This window comes from Echinops telfairi, unplaced genomic scaffold, assembly GCF_000313985.2.
Source record: "Echinops telfairi isolate 266 unplaced genomic scaffold, ASM31398v2 ScPeMD7_5;HRSCAF=22, whole genome shotgun sequence".
Taxonomy (NCBI): Eukaryota; Metazoa; Chordata; class Mammalia; order Afrosoricida; family Tenrecidae; genus Echinops; species Echinops telfairi.
Window position 1 is genome coordinate 45,055,271 of NW_022103901.1, and position 5,538 is coordinate 45,060,808.

General features: G+C 44.0%; 1 protein-coding gene and 1 pseudogene across 1 annotated transcript in view; one reads left to right on the forward strand and one right to left on the reverse strand.

The window, feature by feature from the left end:
* Positions 1-5,538, reverse strand: part of LOC115867985 (palladin-like) — a 537,783-nt gene that overhangs the window by 187,981 nt on the left and 344,264 nt on the right. The window lies entirely within an intron of this gene.
* Positions 2,712-3,765, forward strand: LOC105978895 (annotated as a pseudogene).

A 5,538-nucleotide genomic window follows, 5' to 3' on the forward strand; every position in this document is an offset into this window, starting at 1 on the left:
TTTTTTTTAAAAGACTGTGGTATCCTACTAAATATCTCTGGTAAAAATAATCCTTCTCATTCTGTTAGAGGCCTTTCAAAATGATGGAATCATTTTAAAGGTCTTTACAGTATGTCCATTACAAGACACACACACACACACACACACACACACACACACACACACACAGCCCTGACAAAGATTCTATCCATAGAAAGTCCTGAGGTAGAGCTAAAACTTAGTTGGAGAACGTTTCTATGGCTCCTTGGGGCTAGAAGTTTTCTTGGCACAGTGAGGGGGCCAGACAAGATGACTTGCTACCCTAGCAATGCCCTATCCTATCACTTCATGGAGTGGAGGCGTTAGTTGTTTTGTTTTGTTTTTTTTCCTGCACATAGATACATTTCCCTGTTTTCTTTACATATGGTGACCATATAGCCTGAATTTCCTTGAACAGTTGTGGTTTCAAATATGCTGTCTCATTTTCATACCATATGTCTGAATTTTTGACTGTGAAAATATGGTCATCAGATCTGTATTTATCACTCTAAGGAAAAGTGCCTATTGGAACTAGACTGACATAGTATATCATATTTGCTTTTACTGTGCTCATTAAATTTTTATGTATTTGCTGAGAACTGGAAATTTTTAAAAAGTGTTCTCTCCCCACATTTTGTTTCCACCCTTCCTCCAGCCTCCCTATTCCATCAAAATCTACATCTGTTGGTTGAAAACCATTTTTTCTTTTTACAGTAGTGGTCCCACATAGTATTTGTCTTTATGAGACTACTAACTTTGCCAAGCACAATGTTTTCCAAATTTGCCCATGACCTGAGGTACTTACCATACACATCACTTTTGTTATGAATGCATAGTATTCCGGTGCATGCATGTACCAAAGTTTCTTTATCCAGCCCTTTACAAACAGGTCTTTCTGGATCTTGACTTTTCTTCTTTTTCTTTTTGCTATCGTGGGTGGATGTGGTGTAAACACGAACATAAACTAGAAATGTTTTTATGCTAAAGTAAAAAAACTGGCCCTCAAAGTGAAGGTGATCAATCCCACCCAGAGTCTCGCATGGCGTCTCGGACCTGTTGTCTCAGCCTATGCCCCTATGGTATCAACACTCAGCCTACGTGACCATCCATGTGGTCAGATAGTAGCACCAACACAAAGCCAAAACAAATCCATCAGCACTGAGTAGATTCCAAGTCATGGTGCCTCCGTGTGCTACAGGCTACACCTGAGCTCCAAAAGAGTTTCTTGGCCGCAATCTTTACAAAAACGGGTCATCAAAATTTTCCTCGTGGCACTGCTAGGTGGTTCCAAACTGCCAACCTTCCAGTTGACAGCTGAGAGCAAACTGGTTATGCCACCCAGGAATCTACAACTCCACTAGTACAAAGTCTAAGAAACTCCTTGATAAAAAGACAAACTAATAGTAATAATAGAACTATTCATTATTAGGTATGTATTGTGTGCCCTTTTCTATGTATACATTGAGGCATTTTTTAGTCAATAGAACCTAATTCGGGTTAAAATATGATTTATTTCTGATCTCAATTCCACGATCTCTATCAGATGAATTGATTCTAACTTTGGTACTTTATGGCTGGTTTGCAGGTGTAAATTGCTTCACCTGTAGACATCTTCAACCTGAACACAGTTCCTTGATCCCAAGCATTCCTCGCCCAGAGAAATGCCAGGTGCCTTTTCTTAAATCCCATACCTACGCCTCTTTCATGAATGACTTCTCAGCTATTCGTACTGTCTCAATTCCCACTGATTATTGCCCATTTATATGCAGGGTCTTAACAATGATATTGTATTTCCAGGTTGTTATAGCTTTAAAATTTCTTAGGGTCTACCTTAATTTTTCTAAATTTGGGACTCAATGTTGAGGTCATTAAAAATGATAGCTTTCACAAGAACCATAGGTTCATGTTCTTTTTTTCTATTGAGGAATGGGAACTTTTTTTTTTAACACATTAAGTTGTCTGGAAATGGAGAATGGCATTTATTGCAATTCGCGGAGCTCATGCTGGAAACGTGGGGTGATCAAGACAGTGTCCTTGCCGCGCAGGCCTCCCACTATGTCAGAGGGTTTTCTCTCCAGGCTTTACTGCCCATTCTGCTGGTGTTTTCAGTTCTCCTTCTCCTTCTTCTCCTTCTCCTTCTTCCTCACCAGTTTTATTGGCACTAATCCACACATCAAACAATTCAATAGTTCAGGCATTATGAAGAAGAGTTGTACAATTATCCCCACAATCAATTTTAGAACACTCCCCCTCCTCCATCATCAATGGTTAAATCACTTTTAAAATAAGTTGTGTAATCACCATCAGTTCTAGTGCTCCCTCTTCCTTCCCACACACATTGGTTTCTCTCCCCACCCCCTCGCCCACCCCTCCTTCTCCTATAAACCCTTGCAGCAGTTCTTATCTCTACTCCTTCTGTGCTTCACAAACTGGAAAATCCAACAGAAGCAATCAAAAACAGACACAAAATAAAGTAGTACGGAATACAAAGATAAAAATACAAATAGTGAGTAAGAAAGCAAAGACCACCGTGAATATTTACAAGGCCAGGGAAGAAATTATTGTGTTGGAACTAGCAAGAAATAGTTGCACCTAGGCTGGAGCCTGTTGGTGTGGACTGACCAGAGTCTGAGAATTCTCCGCTCTGAGCTGGCCTGGTCTGCCCTGATCCCAGCTCTCTGCCTTTTGAGACACTACGAATAATGTCCCTGCATCAGTTTTTACTAGAGCCACACCTGTCCTGCCTGGAACAGGGATCGAACCCAGATCGCCCTCAGCCCAATAATCATGAAGTTCACATCTACAAGAAGAACAGGAGCCAGTGGGTGAAAGCTCACGAGCTCAAAGAGCACAATGGGCACATCACAGGCATCGACTGGGCACCCAAGAGCGACCGCATTGTCCCCGGCGGGGCAGACCGCAATGCCCACGCCTGGAGTCAGAAGGACGTGTCTGGAAGCCACCCTGGTGATCCTGAGGGTTAACCCGGCAGCCACGTTCGTGAAGTGGTCCCCTCTAGAGATCAAGTTCGCGGTGGGGAGCGGAGCACGTCTCCTTTCGGTCAGTTACTTCGAGTTCGAAACTGACTGGTGGGTGAGCAAGCACGTGAAGAAGCCGATCCGATCGCTGCACATCCTCACGCAGCCTGGACTGGCATCCTAACAACGTGCTGCTGGCGGCAGGCTCCTGCTAGTTCAAGTGCAGGGTGTTCTCTGCCTCCATTAAAGAAGTGGATGAAGAGCCAGCCAGTACGCCATGGGGCAGCAAGATGCCTGTTGGTCAGCTGATGTCAGAGTTTGGGGGCAGCGGCTCTGGTGGCTGGGTGCCCGTGTCCCTGGCTGATGCCTCCTCCAGCGTGCAGGTTTCCACTCTGAAGACCGAGTTCCTGCCACTCCGGGGGGTGTCATTTGTCTCGGAGAACAGCATCGTGGCTGCCGGTCATGACTGCTGCCCCGTGCTCTTTAACTACGATGGCCGTGGCTGCTGGACCTGCGTCTCCAAACTGGACATTCCGAAACCGAGCATCCAGCGCCAGCGCTTCCGCAACATGGACCAGAGGGCCGCCACCGAGGGCCACCACACGGCCCTGGAGATGCTGCTCCAGAACAGCATCACCCGAGTGTCTATTGATGAGCTGGACAAACAAGACTGCCTGCCGTAAATTCTGCACTACAGGCATCGGTGGAGCCAGGACCACCTGGGATTTCAACACCTTAGTCTTCCATCCAAGGCCTCCGGGTAATGTGAAGCTGAGCACACCCTTAGGATTGATCTAGCAGGACCAGCCTTGACCTTCAGCCTCCTTGGCCCCGTTTCAGAAACACTGAAAACATGAACATACCTTGCGCAGGATTGTGCTTGAATCTAACTGGTGAAACTGGTGTGTGTCTGTTTTTTCAAAGCAGCAGCAGTGGTTTGTTTGTTTTTCGCTGCTTCCACTCCTGACCAAAGCTGCTTCTCGTCATAGCATTTATATGGGAAAGTGGTTACTTAGAGGAGGGGTGAGGTGTGGAGAGTATCTACTAGAGAATGAAATTTAAAAACTTGAATCTGAAGGCAAAAAAAAGTTGCACCTAGAAGAATTTCAGGTTGGGTCAAGAGTGAGATCAACTGATCAAGTACCAAGTTTGATCCAGTATAATCATGATTACAGTCTTCCCTATCTGATAGTAAAACTGTCAAGGCCCTTGCCTACGGCTAGTGGGGATCTGCCAGCAACTTAATCTGACCAGACACACTGCAGATGGGTGTTGGGCCCCCACTGTCCTCCATAACCTTCTGCAAATTGGGTGTTCTCTATTGAGGCTCTGACACATCTCCCTTGGTCATATTTGAGTTTTGCTATTGTCGTCTTTGGATCAACCACGCTGATGTGTTTCTTCCATGTGGACTTAGTTGACTGTTACATACTTCTTCATGATAAAGGCAGTGGTTTGATTAAGATGGTAGGAACATCCACTCTAGTTTTTCAGAATTCACATATTCATATTCTGGGCTTAATGGACGAGGAAGAAAAAACCAGAAGTCTTCCAACTAGAAGACTCTGGTCCCAACTGGCAACAGGGAGAGAAACATGTAACAGCAGAGACATTTTAAAGTAAAATAAATGGTGGAGTTGGAACGTGATTTTATTTTGGACCCAGGATTTACGGACTTTAGTATAGCCCAATGAATAAATCTTTGAGATCAGATCCAATGCTCCTGAGCCAATATTTTGGAGTGAAATATTTAAAGCTGGAAAAGTTTCATTCAATTCTTTTCTTCTCTCCTCCCATATTTCCTCCAAAGCAGATTTTAAAAAATCACATGAACAATTATTTGAGTAATTAATGTTGATTTATGTTGTTATGTTGATTTGTCAAATCACATGAAAAATCACTTAAGTCATTAATGCATCACTAAAGCTTTCAATAGCAAAATATTCACTTATAATTTTAGAAGTTTACTGTGGCTATATAGTATGAAAATAAATATGGGGAGAAAAATTAGGAGTGGAAAAAAATTAGGAGTGGATACTTCTCAATATGTGTTTCTAGTATACTAGAAGGTAGCCCTGGTGGTGTAGTGGTTACATTTTGGTCAGGTGTTGGAAACCACCTGCCACTCCTGGGGAGAAAGACAGGGCTTTCTATTCTCTGAAATTGCTACCTGAGGCAGTTCTACCCTGTCCTATAAGGCCTCTGTGAGTTCTACCCTGTCCTATAAGGTCTCTGTGAGTTCTAGCCTGTCCTATAAGGCCTCTGTGAGTTCTACCCTGTCCTATAAGGTCTCTGTGAATTCTGTCCTGTCCTATAGGGCCTCTGTGAGTTCTACCCTGTCCTATAAGACCTCTGTGAGTTCTGCCCTGTCCTATAAGGCCTCTGTGAGTTCTACCCTGTCCTATAAGACCTCTGTGAGTTCTACCCTGTCCTATAAGGCCTCTGTGAGTTCTACCCTGTCCTATAAGACCTCTGTGAGTTCTACCCTGTCCTATAAGGCCTCTGTGAGTTCTGCCCTGTCCTATAAGACCTCTGTGAGTTC